Genomic DNA, 24,511 nt, shown 5'->3' on the forward strand with positions numbered 1-24,511 from the left:
TTACAGTTCCTGATAAACTAATTTGAAATATACATTCATAAGCATGAAGCTAATTTTATTAATTGTTATACTCTTGAATGCATTTAAGTTCAACTGCAAAAAGCCAAACTGCTTAGGAATTAGCATAGATATGAAGGACTACTCTACTTTCAATTCTATCTATAAATGCACCCTATGTCACAAATCTTAATATGTACATAATCCTCATGAATTTATATAAGAAGACCTAAACATGGCATCGAAATTAGAAAGCGAACCTCTGCCGGGAATATAAACCAAACCACTCCCTTTGTTGAAATTTACACCGGGGTTGTTATTTGTTAATCTAAAGAAAATTCAACCACAATAATAATTAGGTTTAATGAATTGAATATTCTAATTAGGTTTAACAAACAAAAAACTCAGAATTTCATGATGAAAATAGTAGATAAAAAATTGTAAAAATAAATATAATAATTAGAGAGAGACAGAGAAGAACTTACAAGAAGCTGTGACGGCGACGTGCTATGGTGATGGGCTCACAGCAACTGCGACCGGTAAAGACATTGCAACGACGAGTTTATGAAAGAAGAAGACCGCAGGCTCGGCAGAGGAAGAGGAGGAGGAGGAGGAGGAGGAAGCTCTGCTCTGTGCCTCTCTTCGTGACCGTGACTGATAAATCATTATTTTATGATTTATATTGTGTTTAATTGAGTGGTTTTATCAAGTCTTTACCCACTTATTCATATGATTAGCATGATATTACAATTCCTTCCCAAAGTTGTTCTATGGTTGAAAACTTGCTTCATAGAGATCTTTTTATTGTGTATTTTAATTATCTTTTATACCATTCGATGCCGTGATCCGTGTGTTAAGTGTTTCCGGTTTCATAAGGCAGGAATGGCTTAGAGAATGGAGAGGAAGCTTGCAAAAATGGAAGGAACACAAGTAATCAAGGAGATGACCAGCGAACACCGACGTGGACGCATGGCTCACGCAACCGCGTGAAATGGAGAAAATCGTAGTGACGTGTTCGCGTGCCTGACACGAACGTGTGGATTGAAATCTGCACGGATGGCGCGAACGCGTGGACGACGCGTACGCGTGGCGAGGAAAAACGCTGGATGATGCGATCGCGTGGACGATGCGTACGCGTGACATGCATGATAAAGCACTATTTTATGGTTTATATTATATTTAATTGAGTGGTTTTATCAAGCTTTTCACCCACTTATTCATAGGATTTGCATGATTTTACAATTCCTTCCTAGTTTAGTTCTATGATTGAAAACATGCTTCTTTGGTCTTAATTTAGCTAATCTTAATCCTCTCTTATTACCATCCGATGCCTTGATCTATGTGTTAAGTGTTTCAGGCTTCATAGGGCAGGAATGGCTTAGAGAATGAAGAGGAAGCATGCAAAAATGGAAGGAACACAAGGAATTGAGGAGATGACTAGCGAGAAGTCACGCGGTCGCATGGCTCATGCGACCGCGCGAAATGGAAGAAATTAGAGTGACGCGTTCGCGTGCCTGACGCGACCACGCGGATTGGAAGCTGCACGAACGACGCGAATGCGACGCGCACGCGTGGTACGAAAAATGCTGAGTGATGCGATCGCGTGGACGACGCGGACGCGTGACGTGCGCGATCTGCAGAATTACAAAGTCGCTGGCAGAGATTCTAGGCCGCATTTCAACCCAGTTTTTGGCTCAGAAACACAGATTAAAGTCAGGGAACATGCAGAGACTCAACATGCTTTCATAATTCACAATTTTAGGTTTTAGATGTAGTTTTTAGAGAGAGAGGTTCTCTCCTCTCTCTTAGGTTTTAGGATTAGGATTCCTCTTAAAGGATTTAGGATTTCAACTCTTCATCAGGTTCAATATTTCTTTTACTTTATATTTCTCTTTTACTTTCAGATACTTTAATGCTCTCATTTAATTACTTATGTTGCCAGATTGACTTATGAATTCTTTATGTTTAGATTGATTTTCTCTTATTAATGCAATTGAGGTATTTCAGATCTAAGATTCTTATTTAGCTTTTTATATTATTGGCTTTAATTGATTAACTGGAAGCTCTTGAGTTATCAACTATTCAGGATTGATTGTTATGTCGGCTGATTAATTGGAATTCCACTAACTCTAGTCTTTCCTTCGGAGTTGGCTAGGACTTGGAAAATCTAACCAATTGGTTCACTTGACTTTCCCTTGCTTACGCAAAGGTTAACTAAGTGGGATTAACTTCCATTCTCATAGGAGTAACTAGGATAGGACTTCCGAATTTTCATATCTTGCCAAGAGTTTATTTTATAGTTAATTATTTATTTTATTTGTCATTTAATTTACTTGTTCCTCACTTTCAAAACCCCAATTTACAAAACTCATAACCAATAATAAGAACATACCTCCCTGCAATTCCTTGAGAAGACGACCCGAGGTTTGAATACTCGGTTATCAATTTTAAAAAGGGTTTGTTACTTGTGACAACCAAAACATTTGTAAGAAAGGACTTCTGTTGGTTTAGGAGCTATACTTGCAACGAGTACCAAATTGTAAAGATTCTTAGACCACGCAAAGTTCTTCTCTTCAATGCGCAATCTGCAGAATTTACAGAAATCGCTGGGGGTGATTTTGGGACGCGTTTTGACCCAATTTTCGGCCCAAAAACACAAACAAAAGCCGGGAAACATGCAGAGACTCGAGAGAGATTCTCAGGAGGATAGTTTTTAGTTTTTAGATCAGATTTTACTCCTCCTCTAGGTTTTATCTCTGCACATTCATATTTCTTAGAATTTTATTTGCTTTTGGATTTGGATATTGAGAAGAGTTGTTACCTCCGCCAAGACTTCGTCGTTCTAGTTTGTTTTCTTACTTTTCACTTACTCTTTCATATCCTTAATTTGTCCAGAGTTATAATTGGATTTTATTTAGAGTTTATTAATACAAAAACTATTTTTATTTTTAATTGATCTTTTCGATTATTGTTTATCATGTCTTTCTTTATTTTCCCTTTGAATCTTGTGAAGTCTACATTCATGATAATGGAGTAGTTTCCCAACTTGATTGGGAGTTGATTAAAAGGAGAACCTTGAGTTGGAATACTCAAGAGTCAAATTGTAATTGGGTTTATTGTTGGTTGACTCTCTAGTCACTAGTGTTAATCCTTCCAAGGGAGAGGATTAGAACTTGTGAATAGAAGTTGACTCTCAACTTACTTGATTTTCCTTTATTCAGTAAAGGATAACTAAGTGAAAACAACTACCAATTATCAATTGATCTTGAGAAAAAATCCAACAAGGATAGAACTTCCAATTAATCTTCTCCCGGTCAAGATCTTTATTTAAATTACATAAATTCTCTTATTTATTTTCTTGTTTCTTAAACTCAAAATTTCATGGAAAACGTCTGATCAATAAGCTGTACTCTTTTGTCAACTCGTTGGGAGACGACCTGGGATTCATACTCCCAATATTTTTATTCTAATTTTGTGACAACCCTTTTAAATTGATAAGCGGATTTTCACTGGTTAAGAACTGTACTTGCAACGTATTTATTCTATTAAATTCTTAATCGGTCAATTTCCGCCTACGTCAATTTTTGGTGCCGTTGCCGGGGAGTTGCAATAGTGTGCTAATTCATTGGTTGGAATTTATGTATTTGCATTTTATTTTATTTTGTTTTATTGCCATGAGCTGTATGTTTCTTTCATTAAATGACGCGTTCACTGCCTGATCCGAGCTTAGCCGCTTTTGATCCTGAAATTGGAAGAACTCTTTCACGTATTAGGTGAGCTCAACGTCGGTTAGCCTCTGAGGGTGGTGAAGTGATTGTTATCGATTCATCAATCTCATCTAAGGGTGAATATGAATCGCCATCTGAGAGTGAAACAAGCTCATTTACTACTGATTCAGTTGATTCACGTGCAGGTAACATGGCAGCACCTAGGAGGATTACTCTCCAGGAAGCTGGAGCCCCAGATTTTACACTGCAGCCGTATCAAGTGCATTACCCAACGGTGGCTGCAGATTTTGAACTGAAAACTGCACTAATCAACTTGCTGCCCAAGTTTCATGGCTTACCTGCTCAAGAGCTATCAAGCACCTTAGGGATTTCCAGACAGCCTGTTCTACTGTTAGGCGTCATGGTGCAGATGAAACTTCTATTCTGTTAACCACCTTCCCATTTTTTCTTGAGGGAAAGGTGAGGGAATGCTACTACACTCAACCTGAAGCGACTGTTACTAACTAGGATACACTTAGAAGAGAATTTTTGGAAAAATACTTTCCAGTTGAAGTTACTGATAGATTGAGGAAAGAAATTTCTATGATTATTTAAGGTGAATCTGAGACTCTCTACGAATATTGGGAGCGCTTCAACAATCTCCTGGACGCATGCCTCTATCACATGATTGGCAAGATGGTGTTGATCAGCTACTTCACACAAGGCATGAAGCCTCAGGATAAGACCACATTGGAAGGTGCTAGTAATGGTTCTATGAAAAAGTACAAGACCGAAGATGAAGCATGGCAATTGATCAGCGACTTAGCTGAGTCCACTAGGAATCACAGGCATAGGTACAACCACTCAAAAGCTGTTGCTGAAGTTTCTTCTAGCAAAGAGACTACTGCTTTGACCCAGAGTATATGTGAAATGACCAACCTACTGAAACAGATGCAGTTGAATCAACAACAAGCACAACAATCTCAGCCTCCCTCGCCACAACAAAGCCAACAGTTGGTTCCATAAAGAGTATGCGGGATCTGTGCAAAAGGAAGACAACACTATGGCAGCCACTCATAACTTCTATGACCGCCCGAACCAAGGATACAATCAACAAGGCCGCAATTACAACCAAGGTGGCAACTATAACCATGGATGGCAGGACAATTCCAACCAAGGTTAGAGAGATAATTCTAACCATGGTTGGAGGGTCAACTATAACAGAGGAGGCAGAGATAACAATGGAAACCAGAGGTGGAATAACAGTAACAACAATAGACAGCAGAATCAGAACTAACCTTACAGAGCACCTCACCTAAGACAGCCTTAAGGACCCCAGCATAACCAACCATAAGCTCCTCAGATCACTGATTCTAATTCTTCATCAAATGACGAGATGCTCCGTTCTCTTGCACAAGGACAACAAGACATGCACACGCAGTTGAGTTCTACTTTGAATGGTCTAACTGCCACTTTACAAGCTCTTGTCTCCCGGTTATATTCATCATCTAACTCCACCAATCAACCTTCAAGCTCCAGTGAAATTCATTCTCAACCCCTATCTAATCCCAAGGGTAGCATCAATGCCATCACTTTGAGGTCCGGAACCACATTGCAAGAGAGGAACCAGGAGGAGCCAAGCCCAACAGTACACGTCCCAACTGAGGATGTGGAAGTGGAAGATGCTAAAGAGGAAGAGGACGTACAGAACATAGTTGAAGAAGAAGCAGCTCAACCACAGAATGAAACACCAAAGGATGCAGAAGCTGCAAGCAATGCCCTCCCTATTCCCTTCCCACAACTTGCAAGGAAGCCCAAAAAGCAGATGGAACTTGATCCCAAAATGGTAGAAATATTCAAAAAGGTCGAGGTAACTGTCCCCCTTTTTAATGTTATTTAGCAGGTACCTAAATATGCAAAGTTTCTAAAAGATTTGTGCATACATAAAGATAAAATTAATGAATTAGAAACTTTTCCCTTAGGTAGTTCTATATCTGCTTTAATGGGAGGTATACCTGAAAAATGTGGTGATCCAGGTCCATGTATGGTTAACTGTACCATTGGAGTTGTAATTTTTTCTGACTGCATATGTGATTTAGGAGCGTGCGTGAGTATTATGCCTTTCTCTATATATGATGCTTTGAGGCTCCCTCCCTTAAAAAGGTTGGCAGCTCATTTTGTGTTAGCAGATAAAAGCAATATTACAGTGGCTGGAATTGTTGAAGATGTATTGGTGAGCATTAAGGGGCTCACATTTCCCATTGACTTCTATATCTTGGAGATACCCCAAAATGACTCGGGAAAGCCGTCATCCATCCTACTTGGAGGACCATTCTTAAAGACTTCGAATTTCAAGCTGGATGCCTTTTCAGGAACCTATTCCTTTGAAATAGACGGACGAGCAGTGAGCTTCAATCTGAATGAAGCTATGAAGCATCCTCTGGAAGATCATTCCGTATTCAAGTGCGACATTATTGATGAAACTGTCGCTGCAGTTCACCAAGAGGAAATAGAAGAGAAGCACATGGATCAAGGTCCAAGTGTGGGGACATCCTCTGAACAAAATGAGGATTCCTTGCCATTATCATTAGCTCCAGAAGGTCCAGAGCCTAGCCATGAGCAGAAATTGGAATTAAAGCCCCTTCCTTCACACCTCAAGTATGCTTACCTTAAGGATAAGCAGAAGTTCCCAGTTATCATTGCGAGGGAGCTCACTTCCCAACAGGAAGAACAACTGCTTAGTGTGTTGAGGAAGCATAAGAAAGCAATTGGATGGAGCTTGGCGGATATAGTAAGCATCAGCCATCAAGTTTGTGAACACAGAATATTCTTAGAAGAAGGAGCAAAGCTTGTCCGTCAGCCTCAAAGAAGATTGAATCCGACCATCTTAGAAGTTGTCAAGAAAGAAGTAACCAGACTACTTGAAGTAGATATCATTTACGCCATTTCAGATAGCGAATGGGTCAGTCTAGTACAAGTGGTGCCCAAGAAGATTGGAGACACAACAGTGAGAAATGAGCATGGAGAGCTTCTGACAACTAGAGTACAAAATTCATGAAGAGTTTGCATTGACTATAGGCATCTAAACCAAGCTACTCGCAAGGATCATTACCCCTTGCCATTCATTGATCAGATGCTTGATCGCCTGTCAGGTAAATCTCATTATTGCTTTTTAGATGGTTATACAGGTTGTTTTCAAATCCATATAGCTTCTGAATATCAGGAAAAGACTACTTTTACATGTCCTTTTGGAACTTATGCTTATAAGAGAATGCCCTTTGGCTTATACAATGCACCAGCTACTTTCCAAAGGTGTATGATGAGTCTTTTCTCTGATCTCATAGAGAACTGTATGGAAGTTTTTATGGAAGACTTTAGCGTATATGGTGATTCATTTAGCCTTTACTTGGATAGTTTATCTAGAGTATTAGACAGGTGTGTTAGTTCAAACCTTGTTTTAAATTTTGAAAAATGTCACTTTATGGTCAAACAAGGTATTGTTCTGGGACATGTTGTTTCTAATACTGGTATCTCTGTAGATCCAGCAAAGGTAGATGTTATTTCTAGTTTACCTTACCCCTCCTCCATGAGGGAAGTTCGTTCGTTCCTTGGCCACACAGGTTTTTACAGGAGATTTATTAAGGACTTCATTAAGGTAGCATTGCCTTTATCCAGACTACTACAGAAAGATATTGAGTTCAAGTTCAGTGAGGATTGCATACAAGCGTTTGATAAGCTGAAGATCGCCCTGACTCAAGCTCCAATTGTGAGAGGACCAGACTGGAGCCAGCCATTTGAAATCATGTGTGATGCCTCCAATCATGCAGTAGGAGCAGCACTGGCTCAGCACGAAGGTAAGGATCCTTTTGTAATTGCTTATGCATCTAAGATTTTAAATGCTTCTCAGTCTAATTACACTACTACTGAAAAAGAGCTTCTAGCTATTGTTTTTGCTCTGGATAAATTCTGAGCCTATTTACTTGGTACTAAGGTAGTAGTGTACTCAGACCATGCAGTTCTAAAATATTTATTAGCTAAAAAGGAGTCTAAACCAAGGATAATACGTTGAATACTGCTGCTGCAAGAATTTGATTTAGAAATTAAGGATAGGAGTGGTAACCAGAATTTAGTGGCAGACCACTTGAGTCACCTTGAGCACATTAAGGATGACTCCACTCCTATCAATGATACTTTCCCATTTGATAGCTTACAGGCAGTATCTAAAGTAGTTCCTTGGTATGCACCTGTAGCTAATTATCTAGTTAGTCACACTTTTCCTCCAAATTTTACTAAGCATCAAAGTGACAAAGTAAAAAGTGAGTCCAAATATTATATATGGGATGATCCATATTTATGGAGGTGTGGTGTTGACCAGGTAATTAGACAGTGTGTGCCTCAATCAGAATTCCAGTCCATTTTTGAGGCCTGCCACTTATCTGAGAGTGGAGGACATTTTGGCCCTCAGAGAACAGCTATAAAAATTTTAGACTGTGGATTCGGGTGGCCCACTCTTTTTAAAGATGCTGCTAAATTTTGTAAATCTTGTTCCCCTTGCCAAAGGTTTGGTAATATATCCAAGAGGGATGAGATGCCTCAATAGATTATGCTTTTCTGTGAAATTTTTTATGTTTGGGGCATCGACTTCATGGGTACATTTCCAAATTCTAATGGTCACCTTTATATACTGTTAGCTGTAGATTACGTTTCTAAATGGGTAGAAGCAATTCCTACCTATACTGATGATGCTAACACTATTGTTTCCTTTGTGAGAAACCATATTATTTGTCGCTTTGGATCACCACGAGCAATCGTGAGTGATCAAGGCACTCACTTTTGTAACAGGAGAATAATAGTATTACTGAAGAAGCATGGGATAGTTCATAAAGTAGCAACAGCCTACCATCTCCAGACTAATGGGCAAGCCGAGGTGTCTAACAGAGAGATAAAGTGTATATTACAGAAGATAGTCAAGCCTCATAGAAAGGACTGGAGCACCAGGCTCTAAGATGCGCTTTGGGCATATCGGACAGCATACAAGACACCAATCGGGATGAGTCCTTTCCACTTAGTTTATGGAAAGGCCTATCACCTCCCAGTTGAGATAGAGCACAAAGCCTTCTGGGCAGTAAAAGAATGCAATATGGAATTTGAGAAAGCTGGAGCTGAAAGGAAGTTGCAACTGCAAGAATTAGAAAACCTTCGCCTAGCAGCTTATGAGAACTCTAGGCTGTACAAAGAGAAGGTGAAGGCTGTGCATGATAAGCACATCAAGAGGAGAGATTTCCAACCTGGGGACTTAGTCCTCCTTTACAACTTCAGATTAAGGCTCATGCCAGGCAAGTTGAGATCAAGATGGGACGGTCCCTATCGAGTAGAGAAGGCTGAGCCTACGGAGTCTTTCACTTGAGTCATCCTTCAAGCTCTGAGTTCATCAAGGTCAATGGACATCGCTTAAAGCTATATCATCGTCAGAATATGCAAAAGAACAAGGAGCTAGAGATCTTCCTCTTGGAGGATCCACCAACAGCAGGAGACTGTGCTAGTGGAGCGTCCAACTTAAGGACGTTAAAGCAAAGTGCTGGGTGGGAGACAACCCACCATGGTATGATCGTTCTTTCCCCTCTCTTTTGTTTTCTTTTTCAATAACTCTTCTCTTTATTCGTACATATAGTTGCATCTTCATCTGCATACTGCATAAAAAAAGGCACGTGACGCGACAGCGTCGCCGATGCATCCGCGTCATATGTGCTTTAGAAAGAGAAGAGAATTTTATAGTAAGTCACGCGAAAGCGAGGCTGGAGGCGTGCCTTTGGCACAAATACGCCCACGCGTCCACGTCATGCGGAAAAATGGCCTCCCACGCATCCGCGTCACCTACGCGAACGCGTGCCCCAAAAGATCGACGTAAAAAGGGGTGTATGGTAGAATGTTAGGTTGGAATGGGGCTGGAACCATGCTAGAAGCACAAGCCCAACCGCGCGACCGCGTGCCCCACGTGTCAGCGTCATTTTTCAAAAAATAGCCTTTCACGGGATCGCGTCATCCACGTGAATGCGTCACCCTAAATTTTGGCAAAATGAGTTTGAAACAGAAAGTTGTGCGTATGTGAGGCTGCACTCACGCCAATAGCACAATTCATATCACGCGAACGTGTGACTCACGCGTCCGCGTCACTTAGAAATCACGCCAACCGCGCGACCGCGTGCCCCACGCGTCCACGTCGCCTGCGCCGCACAGCTTATCCAGATCAGCCAAATATCATATCTTTTCTTCCCCAAATCCTAATTTTTCTTTTCCCTTCTTTCTTTCTTCTTCCTTCTTTCCCTCTTCATTCTTTCCCACCTCTTACTTACTTTTCCCCCTCTTTCTTTTTCCCACTCATCATCAAGGTTCTTTTCTTTCCTTCTTCTCTCTTTACTTTTCCATTTATTATTTTCTTCTTCTTTTTCTTTTTCATTTCATTATCTATGTTTTCTTTTTCTTTTTCTTTTTTAAACCCTTTTTTTTATTGGTGTTGGAAATTTATTTGGGTCATTATTTTCTATATTTTGCTTGTGAATTATTAAGGAATTGTCTGACAATTATATGTTACTTTGTAAGGGTTTCTTGCATGTCAATTCAATACTTTCCACAACATCCTTACTATGCATGCTAAGTGTTTGTGAAAAAGCCCGTCTGGCATTGTGCATTATTTAAAATTATTCTATTCTACTACTCTAATGCCTGCTTTTCACAAAATCCTTTTTATATTTTATTGATTAAATATAATTGTCAAATACAAACAGTTTGTTAGTTTGAAAGAGTTGGTAATCTAACTTGGACATTTAAAGCTTGATCTATTCTACTCATGCCTTTGCCAGCATGCCAATAAACATCTTGCTTTAAATGCCATCACATGCACTTGCTATAATTCCATTGATGGACTTTTCACATGTAGTCATGACCATATGTTAACGACATTCTTCTTTACCGTGCATTGATTACCACCTTTACCGTTCGCTCTCTTGCTCTAACCCTTAGCTTTATAAGTTACTTTCTTTTTCTCTTTTCAGAATGGCCACCAAGAAAGGCAAGGAGAAAGCTACTCCCAAACCACCAGCAAGGAGAGAAACAAAATGAGCATTAGTGGCAGAGCCATCTTTAACAGCAGTGAAACCCTCAACAAAACGAATCAAGAGGATCATCAAGGTCGATGAAAAAGAGAAAGCCTTCCCAGCAAGGGACACTGTGCGGTTTACTAACCGCTACTGTGAGCAGATATTCCCCATTCTGGCAAAAAGGAACTATAACAATGAGCACATTCTCATCCTCCCGACCCAAATTGCTGAATTTGTTGAGCTCCGCTTTGAGCGAAGACAATGGGGATTCCTACAGAGACAGCCACGACAGGTTAATCTATCATGGGTAGTTAACTTCTACTCCAACTTTCACTTGCCAACCCTGCAGTCTGTCTATGTCCGTCAGAAGCAAGTCCCCATCACAGAAGAGGCCATTCAAAAAGCTTTAGATCTTCTCCCTGCTCCAGAAGGTTTGGACGCATTTCAAGAAGCCGCACTCAAGCGCTAGACATACCAATTTGAATGGGACGTCGTTCTCAGAGTTATAGCACAACCTAGCAGCACATGGATCTATGGATACCATCGTTCCCGACCTAAGGGAATATCGGCTTCCACACTTACCTTAGAAGCTCGAGTATGGGCATAGATTATGTCTCATTACATCTTTCCGAGCATTCATGAGTCCTCCTTCACTGCAGACATGGCTGTTTTACTCTGGTGTATTGGTGGCGCGAAATTGTGATCTCTACACAACTTTGCACAACTGACCAGCAAGTGCACTGGGTCGTCCAAGTAATACCTTACGTGAGTAAGGGTCGATCCCACGGAGATTGTTGGTATGAAGCAAGCTATGGTCACCTTGTAAATCTCAGTCAGGCAGACTCAATTGGGTGTAGATGATGAATAAAACATAAAGATAAAGATAGAGATACTTATGTATATCATTGGCGAGAGCTTCAGATAAGCGTATGAAGATGCCTTCCCTTCCGTCTCTCTGCTTTCCTACTGTCTTCATCCAATCCTTCTTACTCCTTTCCATGGCAAGCTTATGCAAGGGTTTCACCGTTGTCAGTGGCTACCTCCCATCCTCTCAGTGGAAATGTTCAACGCACCCTGTCACGGCACGGCTATCCATCTGTCGGTTCTCGGTCAGGCCGGAATAGAATCCAGTGATTCTTTTGCGTCTGTCACTAACGCCCCGCCTGCTAGGAGTTTGAAGCACGTCACAGTCATTCAATCATTGAATCCTACTCAGAATACCACAGACAAGGTTAGACCTTCCGGATTCTCTTGAATGCCGCCATCAGTTCTTGCCTATACCACGAAGACTCTGATCTCACGGAATGGCTGGCTCGTTTGTCAAGCGAGCACTCGGTTGTCAGGCGATCAACCATGCATCGTGTATCAGGAATCCAAGAGATAAACACTAGGGCCTCGTATGCTTGTAGAACAAGAGTGGTTGTCAGTCACTTTGTTCATGAGTGAGAATGATGATGAGTGTCACGGATCATCACATTCATCAAGTTGAAGAACAAGTGATATCTTGGACAAAGAACAAGCGGAATTGAATAGAAGAACAATAGTAATTGCATTAATACTCGAGGTACAGCAGAGCTCCACACCTTAATCTATGGTGTGTAGAAACCCCACCGTTGAAAATACATAAGAACAAGGTCTAGGCATGGCCGTGAGGCCAGCCTCCCAGTGATCAAAAGATTCAAAGATCTCCAGATATCTAAATACAATAGTAAAAGGTCCTATATATAGAAAACTAGTAGCCTAGGGTGTACAGAGATGAGTAAATGACATAAAAATCCACTTCCGGGCCCACTTGGTGTGTGCTTGGGCTGAGCAATGAAGCATTTTCGTGTAGAGACTCTTCTTGGAGTTAAACGCCAGCTTTTATGCCAGTTTGGGCGTTTAACTCCCATTTAGGTGCCAGTTCCGGCATTTAACGCTGGGAATTCTGAGGGTGACTTTGAACGCCCGTTTGGGCCATCAAATATTGGGCAAAGTATGGACTATCATATATTGCTGGAAAGCACAGGATGTCTACTTTCCAACGCCGTTGAGAGTGCGCCAATTGGGCTTCTGTAGCTCAAGAAAATCCACTTCGAGTGCAGGGAGGTCAGAATCCAACAGCATCTGCAGTCCTTTTCAGTCTCTGGATCAGATTTTTGCTCAGGTCCCTCAATTTCAGCCAGAAAATACCTGAAATCACAGAAAAACACACAAACTCATAGTAAAGTCCAGAAAAGTGAATTTTAACTAAAAACTAATAAAAATATACTAAAAACTCAACTCAAACTACTAAAATCATACTAAAAACAATGCCAAAAAGCGTACAAATTATCCGCTCATCACAACACCAAACTTAAATTGTTGCTTGTCCCCAAGCAACTGAAAATCAAATAAGATAAAAAGAAGAGAATATGCAATGAATTCCAAAAACATCTATGAAGATCAGTATTAATTAGATGAGCGGGGCTTTTAGCTTTTTGCCTCTGAACAGTTTTGGCATCTCACTCTATCCTTTGAAATTCAGAATGATTGGCTTCCTTAGGAACTCAGAATCCAGATAGTGTCATTGATTCTCCTAGTTAAGTATGATGATTCTTGAACACAGCTACTTATTGAGTCTTGGCCGTGGCCGAAAGCACTCTGTCTTCCAGTATTACCACCTGATACATACATGCCACAGACACATAATTGGGTGAACCTTTTCAGATTGTGACTCAGCTTTGCTAGAGTCCCCAATTAGAGGTGTCCAGGGTTCTTAAGCACACTCTTTTTGCCTTGGATCACAACTTTATTTCTTTCTTTTTCTTTTTTTTTTCTTTCTCTTTTTTTTTTCGTTTTTCTCCTTCTTTTTTCCTTTTTTTTTTGTATTCACTGCTTTTTCTTGCTTCAAGAACCATTTTTATGATTTTTCAGATCCTCAGTAACATGTCTCCTTTTTCATCATTCTTTCAAGAGCCAACATTCATGAACCACAAATTCAAAAGACATATGCACTGTTTAAGCATACATTCAGAAAACAAAAGTGTTGCCACCACATCAAAATAATTAATCTGTTATAAAATTCAAAATTCATGCAATTCTTCTCCTTTTCAATTAAGAACATTGTTTATTTAAGAAAGGTGATGGATTCATAGGACATTCATAACTTTAAGGCATAGACACTAAGACACTAATGATCATAAGACACAAACATAGATAAACATAAGCACTAAAATTCGAAAAACAAGAAAATAAAGAACAAGGAGATTAAAGAATGGGTCCACCTTAGTGATGGCGGCTTGTTCTTCCTCTTGAAGGTTTTATGGAGTGCTTGAGCTCCTCAATGTCTCTTCCTTGTCTTTGTTGCTCCTCTCTCATGATTCTTTGATCTTCTCTAATTTCATGGAGGAGGATGGAATGTTCTTGGTGCTCCACCCTTAGTTGTCCCATGTTGGAACTCAATTCTCCTAGGGAGGTGTTCAGTTGCTCCCAATAATCTTGTGGAGGAAAGTGCATCCCTTGAGGCATCTCAGGGATCTCATGATGAGAGGGGTCTCTTGTTTGCTCCATCCTCTTCTTAGTAATGGGCTTGTCCTCATCAATGAGGATGTCCTCCTCTATGTCCACTCCAACTGAATAACAGAGGTGACAAATGAGATGCGGAAAGGCTAACCTTGCTAAGGTAGAGGACTTGTCCGCCACCTTATAAAGTTCTTGGGCTATAACCTCATGAACTTCCACTTCTTCTCCAATCATGATGCTATGAATCATGATGGCCCGGTCTAGAGTAACTTCAGACCGGTTGCTAGTGGGAATGATTGAGCGTTGGATAAACTCCAACCATCCTCTAGCCACGGGCTTGAGGTCATGCCTTCTCAATTGAACCGGCTTCCCTCTTGAATCTCTCTTCCATTGGGCGCCCTCTTCACAAATGTCAGTGAGGACTTGGTCCAACCTTTGATCAAAGTTGACCCTTCTTATGTAAGGATGTTCATCTCCTTCCATAGTAAGCCAATTCTTTGGATCCGGGTTCACACTTTGATCATGGTTCTTGGTGATCCATGCATTGGCATAGAACTCTTGAACCATTAAGATTTCGACTTGTTGAATGGGGTTGGTAAGAACTTCCCAACCTCTTCTTCGGATCTCATGTCGGATCTCCAGATATTCACTCTTTTTGAGTGAAAAAGGGACCTCGGGGATCACCTTCTTCAAGGCCACAACTTCATAGAAGTGGTCTTGATGCACCCTTGAGATGAATCTCTCCATCTCCCATGACTCGGAGGTGGAAGCTTTTGCCTTCCCTTTCCTCTTTCTAGAGGTTTCTCCGGCCTTGGATGCCATATATGGTTATGGAAAAACAAAAAGCAATGCTTTCACCACACCAAACTTAAAAGGTTTGCTCGTCCTCGAGCAAAAGAAGAAAGAAGAGAGTAGAAGAAGAAGAAATGAGGAAGAAGGGAGTGGCTTTGTGTTCGGCCAAAGAGGGGGAGAAGTGGTGTTTAGGTTGTGTGAAAATGAAGGGGTGAAGAAGGGTTTATATAGGAGAGAGGGGGTCATGGGTCGGTCATGTATGGGTGGGTTTGGGAGGGAAAGTGGTTTGAATTTGAAAGGTGAGGTAGGTGGGGTTTTATGAAGGATGGATGTGAGTGGTGAAGAGAAAGATGGGATTTGATAGGTGAGGGATTTTTGGGGAAGAGGTATTGAGGTGATTGGTGAATGGGTGAAGAAGAGAGAGAGTGGTAGGGTTGGTGGGGATCCTGTGGGGTCCACAGATCCTGAGGTGTCAAGGAAAAGTCATCCCTGCACCAAATGGCATGCAAAACCACGTTTTGAGCCAATTCTGGCGTTTAACGCCATTTCTGGCGTTTAACGCCATTTCTGGCGTTTAACGCCAGGTTCTTGCCCTTTTCTGGCGTTTAACGCCAGTCTGGTGCCCCTTTCTGGCGTTAAACACCCAGAATGGTGCCAGACTGGGTGTTAAATGCCCACCTGCTAGTCTTACTGGCGTTTAAACGCCAGTAAGTTCTTCCTCCAGGGTGTGCTATTTTTCTTCCTGTTTTTCATTCTGTTTTTGCTTTTTCATATGATTTTGTGACTTCTTATGATCATCAACCTACAAAAAAAAACATAAAATAACAAAAGAAAATAGATAAAATATAACATTGGGTTGTCTCCCAACAAGCGCTTCTTTAATGTCAGTAGCTTGACAGAGGGCTCTCATGGAGCCTCACAGATACTGAGAGCAATGTTGGGACCTCCCAACACCAAACTTAGAGTTTGAATGTGGGGGTTCAACACCAAACTTAGAGTTTGGTTGTGGCCTCCCAACACCAAACTTAGAGTTTGACTGTGGGGGCTCTGCTTGACTCTGAATTGAGAGAAGTTCTTCATGCTTCCTCTCCATGGTGACAGAGGGATATCCTTGAGCCTTAAACACAAAGGATTCTTCATTCACTTGAATGATCAGTTCACCTCCATCAACATCAATCACAGCCTTTGCTGTGGCTAGGAAGGGTCTGCCAAGGATGAAAGATTCATCCATGCACTTCCCAGTCTCTAGGACTATGAAATCAGCAGGGATGTAATGGTCTTCAATCTTCACCAAAACATCCTCTACAAGTCCATAAGCTTGTTTTCTTGAGTTGTCTGCCATCTCTAGTGAGATTCTTGCAGCTTGTACCTCAAATATCCCTAGCTTCTCCATTACAGAGAGAGGTATGAGGTTTACACTTGACCCTAAGTCACACAGAGCCTTCTTGAAGGTCATGGTGCCTATGGTGCAAGGTATGGAAAACTTCCCAGGATCTTGTCTCTTTTGAGGTAATTTCTGCCTAGACAAGTTATCCAGTTCTTTGGTGAGCAAAGGGGGTTTATCCTCCCAAGTCTCATTTCCAAATAACTTGTCATTTAGCTTCATGATTGCTCCAAGATATTTAGCAACTTGCTCTTCAGTGACATACTCATCCTCTTCAGAGGAGGAATACTCATCAGAGCTCATGAAAGGCAGAAGTAAGTCCAATGGAATCTCTATGGTCTCATTTTGAGCTTCAGATTCCCATGGTTCCTCATTGGGGAACTCATTGGAGGTCAGTGCACGCCCATTGAGGTCTTCCTCAGTGGCGTTCACTTTCTCTCCCTCCTCTCCAAATTCGGCCATGTTGATGGCCTTGCACTCTCCTTTTGGATTTTCTTCTGTATTGCTTGGGAGAGTACTAGGAGGGAGTTCAGTAACTTTCTTGCTCAGCTGTCCCACTTGTGCCTCCAAATTTCTAATGGAGGATCTTGTTTCAGTCATGAAACTTTGAGTGGTTTTGATTAGATCAGAGACCATGGTTGCTAAGTCAGAGGTGTTCTGTTTAGAACTCTCTGTCTGTTGCTGAGAAGATGATGGAAAAGGCTTGCCATTGCTAAACCTGTTTCTTCCACCATTATTGTTGAAACCTTGTTGAGGTCTCTCTTGATTCTTCCATGAGAAATTTGGGTGATTTCTCCATGAAGAATTATAAGTGTTTCCATAGGGTTCTCCTAGGTAATTCACCTCTTCCATTGAAGGGTTCTCAAGATCATAAGCTTCTTCTTCAGATGAAGCATCCTTAGTACTGCTTGGTGCATTTTGCATTCCAGACAGACTTTGAGAAATCAAATTGACTTGTTGAGTCAATATCTTATTCTGAGCCAAAATGGCATTCAGAGTATCAATCTCAAGAACTCCTTTCTTCTGATTTGTCCCATTGTTCACAGGATTCTTTTCAGAAGTGTACATGAATTAGTTATTTGCAACCATTTCAATTAGCTCTTGAGCTTCTGTAGGCGTCTTCTTCAGATGAAGAGATCCTCCAGCAGAGCTATCCAAAGACATCTTGGATAGTTCAGAGAGACCATCATAGAAAATACCTATGATGCTCCATTCAGAAAGCATGTCAGAAGGACATTTTCTGATTAATTGTTTGTATCTTTCCCAAGCTTCATAGAGGGATTCTCCATCCTTCTGTCTGATGGTTTGGACTTCCACTCTAAGCTTACTCAATTTTTGAGGTGGAAATAATTTTGCCAAGAAGGCATTGACTAGCTTTTCCCAAGAGTCCAGGCTTTCTTTAGGTTGTGAGTCCAACCATGTCCTAGCTCTGTCTCTTACAGCAAAAGGGAATAGCATAAGTCTGTAGACCTCAGGGTCAACCCCATTAGTCTTGACAGTGTCACAGATTTGCAAGAATTCAGCTAAGAACTGATGAGGATCTTCCAATGGAAGTCCATGGAACTTGCAATTCTGTTGCATTAGAGAAACTAATTGAGGCTTAAGCTCAAAGTTGTTTGCTCCAATGGCAGGGATAGAGATGCTTCTCCCATAGAAGTCGGGAGTAGGTGCAGTAAAGTCACCCAGCACCTTCCTTGCATTGTTGTTGTTTTCGGCTGCCATGTCTTCTTCTTCTTTGAAGATTTCTGTTAGGTCCTTTTCAGAGAGTTGTGCCTTAGCTTCTCTTAGTTTTCGCTTCAAGGTCCTTTCAGGTTCAGGGTCAGCTTCAACAAGAATACCTTTGTCTTTGTTCCTGCTCATATGAAAGAGAAGAGAACAAGAAAATGTGGAATCCTCTATGTCACAGTATAGAGATTCCTTGAGGTGTCAGAGGAACAGAAAAATAGAAAGAAGAGGTAGAGGAATTCGAACTTAATTAGATAGAGTTCGAATTGTGCATTGAGAAGGAGTGGTACTCCATAAATAGAAGGATGTGGGAAGAGAGGAAGAAATTTTCGAAAATCAAGTGAAATATTTTGAAAACATTTTTGAAAAACTTTAATTGATTTTCGAAAATCAAGAGTGGGAAAGAAATCAAGTAATTTTTTTGAAAAAGATTTTGAAATTAGAAATCAAAAAGATATGATTAAAAACTGTTTTGAAAAAGATGTGATTAAAAAGATATGATAAAAAAATTATGCTTTTAAAAAGATATGATTGAAAAGATATGATTTGAAGACAATTTTAAAAAGATTTGATTTTAAAAATTAATGACTTGCCTAACAAGAAAAGATATGATTCAAACATTAAACCTTTCTCAACAGAAAAGGCAACATACTTGAATTGTTCAATCAAATCATTAATTGTTAGCAAGTATCTTTGAAAAAGGAAAGAAATTGATTTTGAGAACATTTGATTGAAAAGATATGATTTGAAAAAGATTTGATTTTGAAAAACTTTGAAAACTTGAAAAAATTTGATTTTGAAAACAAAATCCTCCCCCTTGTGCCATCCTGGCGTTAAACGCCCAGAATGGTGCACATTCTGGCGTTTAACGCCCAATGCACTACCTTTTTGGGCGTTAAACGCCCAACCAGGAACCCTGGCTGGCGTTTAAACGCCAGTCTGTCCTTCTTCACTGGGCGTTTTGAACGCCCAGCTTTTTCTGTGTAATTCCTCTGCTGCATGTTCTGAATCTTCAGTTCCCTGTACTATTGACTTGAAAATGGAACCAAGATCAAATAAACAAGGCATGCAAGACACCAAACTTAAAATTAGACACTAGACTCAAACAAGAAACATAAAATATTTTTGGTTTTTATGATTTTTATAAAGTTTTTTGTGGTTTTTCGAAAATTATATGAAACTAGAAAATAAAAGTTTCAGAATTCTCAATTTGAATTCCAGGAATCATTGCAATGCTAGTCTAAGACTCCAGTCCAGGAATTAGACATGGCTTTACAGCCAGCCAAGCTTTCAAAGAAAGCTTTGGTCCAAAACACTAGACATGGCCAATGGCCAGCCAAGCCTTAGCAGATCATTGCTCCAATAGCAAGATTGATAGAAATCAACAAGCTCTTGTGATGATAAGTTGAAACCTCGGTCCAATGAGATTAGACATGGCTTCTCAGCCAGCCAGACTTCAACAGATCATCATGAAACACTAGAATTTATTCTCAAGAACTCTGAAGAAAAATACCTAATCTAAGCAACAAGATGAACCGTCAGTTGTCCATACACAAAACAATCCCCGGCAACGGCGCCAAGAACTTGGTGGCACGAAATTGTGATCTCTACACAACTTTGCACAACTGACCAGCAAGTGCACTGGGTCGTCCAAGTAATACCTTACGTGAGTAAGGGTCGATCCTACGGAGATTGTTGGTATGAAGCAAGCTATGGTCACCTTGTAAATCTCAGTCAGGCAGACTCAATTGGGTATAGATGATGAATAAAACATAAAGATAAAGATAGAGATACTTATGTATATCATTGGCGAGAGCTTCAGATAAGCGTATGAAGATGCCTTCCCTTCCGTCTCTCTGCTTTCCTACTGTCTTCATCCAATCCTTCTTACTCCTTTCCATGGCAAGCTTATGCAAGGGTTTCACCGTTGTCAGTGGCTACCTCCCATCCTCTCAGTGGAAATGTTCAACGCACCCTGTCACGGCACGGCTATCCATCTGTCGGTTCTCCGTCAGGCCGGAATAGAATCCAGTGGTTCTTTTGCGTCTGTCACTAACGCCCCGCCTGCTAGGAGTTTGAAGCACGTCACAGTAATTCAATCATTGAATCCTACTCAGAATACCACAGACAAGGTTAGACCTTCCAGATTCTCTTGAATGCCGCCATCAGTTCTTGCCTATACCACGAAGACTCTGATCTCACGGAATGGCTGGCTCGTTTGTCAGGCGAGCACTCGGTTGTCAGGCGATCAACCATGCATCGTGTATCAGGAATCCAAGAGATAAACACTAGGGCCTCGTATGCTTGTAGAACAAGAGTGGTTGTCAGTCACTTTGTTCATGAGTGAGAATGATGATGAGTGTCACGGATCATCACATTCATCAAGTTGAAGAACAAGTGATATCTTGGACAAAGAACAAGCGGAATTGAATAGAAGAACAATAGTAATTGCATTAATACTCGAGGTACAGCAGAGCTCCACACCTTAATCTATGGTGTGTAGAAACTCCACCGTTGAAAATATATAAGAACAAGGTCTAGGCATGGCCGTGAGGCCAGCCTCCCAGTGATCAAAAGATTCAAAGATCTCCGATCTAAATACAATAGTAAAAGGTCCTATATATAGAAAACTAGTAGCCTAGGTGTACAGAGATGAGTAAATGACATAAAAATCCACTTCCGGGCCCACTTGGTGTGTGCTTGGGCTGAGCAATGAAGCATTTTCGTGTAGAGACTCTTCTTGGAGTTAAACGCCAGCTTTTATGCCAGTTTGGGCGTTTAACTCCCATTTAGGTGCCAGTTCCGGCGTTTAACGCTGGGAATTCTGAGGGTGACTTTGAACGCCGGTTTGGGCCATCAAATCTTGGGCAAAGTATGGACTATCATATATTGCTGGAAAGCCCAGGATGTCTACTTTCCAAAGCCGTTGAGAGTGCGCTAATTGGGCTTCTGTAGCTCCAGAAAATCCACTTCGAGTGCAGGGAGGTCAGAATCCAACAGCATCTGCAGTCCTTTTCAGTCTCTGGATCAGATTTTTGCTCAGGTCCCTCAATTTCAGCCAGAAAATACCTGAAATCACAGAAAAACACACAAACTCATAGTAAAGTCCAGAAAAGTGAATTTTAACTAAAAACTAATAAAAATATACTAAAAACTCAACTCAAACTACTAAAATCATACTAAAAACAATGCCAAAAAGCGTACAAATTATCCGCTCATCATGTATCGTTACTGACCAGCCTCTAAACCTTCCGAGACACATCCGGAGTGCCATGGGACATGTACAAATTACGGGCAACTTACTTTTTCCCGCCTTGGTTTCAGATCTCGTCTCAGCAGCCGGAGTCTCATACAGAGCTGGAAACACCAGAGCCATGCTTCCACGGAGTGATCAATACGTCCCTAACGGGAAATATATCAGACCTCCAGCAGCCACTACCAGCCAACCTGCAGAACAGGTTGAAGACATTCCTCCTTCCACACTACAAGCACCTACAACAAATCAACTGCTCCATCAGATACTTGAAAGGTTGGATCAGCAAGAACAAAAAGCAAAGGGAAAGGAGCCCCATAATCAGCGCTAATTCACATACCTCAAGGAGCTGCTTATGGGGAACCACAGACCTGACAAAGACCCAGACACTCCAGACTCCACTTCATTTACCAGCACAGGGAGCTATGACGGTCCCGACTGTGGAGATACTGCTACCAGCCCCCTTTGTTCCTGACAGATGGCACCGAGGACGGTGCAAAGCCTTAAGTATGGGGAGGTCGGTCAGTACCTGACTTCTGGAGGTAACTTCTCTTCCCTAACATCAATAAATTATTATACTTAGTTATTTTTCCTTTGATTAGGATATGATAGATTGTTTAATAATAGGTTACTTATATGCATGTTCTATTTGGTTGAAATATAATGAGTTTCTTTTTAAGACCCTATTTTTGAACAATTTCACAAATTTAAATCAAAACTTTTTGTGTTAAATTTGTCTGAAGTTGTATTTGGAACATGGTTTTTGAGCTAAAGAACACACAACCGTGGGATTTTGAGCTTATTTATATGGTTACACTATTTAACCATAAACATTTTATTCTTATGTGTTTACTTCTCTATGATTGTAATTTATATTTTGTTTCATCCTATATGTCCAAATGCTTAATGTGTTATATGCATGCATATGATTGAGACCATTACTTGTTTAGCTCACTTATCCCAAATGAGCCTACCCCTTAAATCACTCTTGTCAGCCACTTTGAGCCTTTTTAAACCCCCATTTGTTCTATATTTTACCACATTACTATCCTTAAGCAGAAAAATAATTAAATATCCCAATTGAATCTTTGGTTAGCTTAAGATAGAAATTGTGTGTTAATTGAGTATGGGAAGATTGTGGGAACAAGGGTTAATAAGGGAATGTCTCATGATAAAATAATGGGAATTTGGGTACTTACTCATGTGGAACTAGAAAAATTAAAAATCCATGTGCATTGATAAGCTATGTTTTTTTTTTTTAAAAATCCAAAAATATTCAATAAATATATAAATAAATAAGGGGACAAAATTATCCCAATGCTAAGTTAAGTTGATAAAAAAAATCAATGCATATATGATACAAGTTAAGAGAAAAAAGTTAATACATTAGTATGGAATGTAAAAGTGGGAAATCATGGGTAGCTAGGCACGATTCTAAGTTATATAGAGTGTATGTATACTAGGTGAGAACTTAGGTTAGTCAAAGATTCATATTTTAGCTCACTTAGCCTTATATATGCACCCTTACCCTTACCTTAGCCCCATTACAACCTTGAAAAGACCTCATGATGTTTGCATTGGTACATTAAATATTGTTGATTGGTTAGGTGAAGAACAAAGTTTAGAAAGCATGATTAGAGAAGGATAAAGTGATTACCATATACACTAGAGAGATTAGAGTGCACATACACCATCAGTGAGGGTTCAATGCTTGATCCTATGTTTCCTACTTTTATGAGCTGTCTTCTTACAAATTTACATGTTCTTACTGTATGACTTGAATTAGTGGAATTTGATTTATGTTTGTCTTAAAGAACTTATTTGCTTTTAACCAAGTAGACAAAAAAATATAGTTGCATTTACATATATAGGTTGTATTGCATTGCATGAGTCTTATTTCCCTACTCATTTATTTTATCTCCTTAAGCTAAGCATGAGGACATGCTAATGTTTAAGTGTGGGGAGGTTGATAAACCATTATTTTATGATTTATATTGTGTTTAATTGAGTGGTTTTATCAAGTCTTTACCCACTTATTCATATGATTAGCATGATATTACAATTCCTTCCCAAAGTTGTTCTATGGTTGAAAACTTGCTTCCTAGAGATCTTTTAATTGTGTATTTTAATTCTCTTTTATACCATTCGATGCCGTGATCCGTGTGTTAAGTGTTTTAGGTTTCATAGGACAGGAATGGCTTAGAGAATGGAGAGGAAGCTTGCAAAAATGGAAGAAACACAAGAAATCAAGGAGATGACCAGCGAACACCGACGCGGACGCATGGCTCACGCGACCGAGCAAAATGGAGAAAATCGCAGTGATGCGTTCGCGTGCCTGACGTGAACGTGTGGATTGAAATCTGCACGGATGGTGCAAACACGTGGACGATGCGTACGCGTGGTGAGGAAAAATGCTGGATGACGCGATCGCGTGGACGACGCGTATGCGCGACATGCGCGATCTGCAAAATTTACAGAAATCGCTGGGGGCAATTTTGGGCCCCGTTTTGACCCAGTTTTCAGCCCAGAAACACAGACTAAAGCCGGAGAACATGCAGAGACTCGAGAGAGATTATCAGGAGGATAGTTTTTAGTTTTTAGATCGGATTTTACTCCTCCTCAAGGTTTTCTCTCTGCACACTCATAGTTCTTAGAATTTTATTTGCTTTTGGATTTGGATATTGAGAAGAGTTGTTACCTCCGCCAAGACTTTGTCATTCTAGTTTGTTTTCTTACTTTTCACTTACTCTTTCATATCCTTAATTTGTCCAGAGTTACAATTGGATTATTTTTAGAGTTTATTAATACAAAAACTATTTTTATTTTTAATTGATCTTTTCGATTATTGTTTATCATGTCTTTCTTTATTTTTCCTTTGAATTTTGTGAAGTCTACATTCATGATAATGGAGTAGTTCCCCAACTTGATTGGGAGTTGATTAAAAGAAGAACCTTGAGTTGGAATACTCAAGAGTCAAATTGTAATTGGGTTTATTGTTGGTTGACTCTATAGTCATTAATGCTAATCCTTCCCAAGGGAGAGGATTAGAACTTGTGAATAGAAGTTGACTCTC

At 40.3% G+C, this 24,511-nt stretch overlaps 1 non-coding gene across 1 annotated transcript; it reads left to right on the forward strand.

The window, feature by feature from the left end:
- The first annotated feature begins 17,678 nt into the window (after nucleotides 1–17,678).
- Nucleotides 17,679–17,786, forward strand: LOC130938640 (small nucleolar RNA R71). The gene has a single exon (XR_009069799.1). It is a non-coding gene; the product is annotated as a small nucleolar RNA R71 (small nucleolar RNA).
- The last annotated feature ends 6,725 nt before the right edge of the window (nucleotides 17,787–24,511 follow it).

Source organism: Arachis stenosperma, chromosome 6, assembly GCF_014773155.1.
Source record: "Arachis stenosperma cultivar V10309 chromosome 6, arast.V10309.gnm1.PFL2, whole genome shotgun sequence".
Classification (NCBI taxonomy): domain Eukaryota; kingdom Viridiplantae; phylum Streptophyta; class Magnoliopsida; order Fabales; family Fabaceae; genus Arachis; species Arachis stenosperma.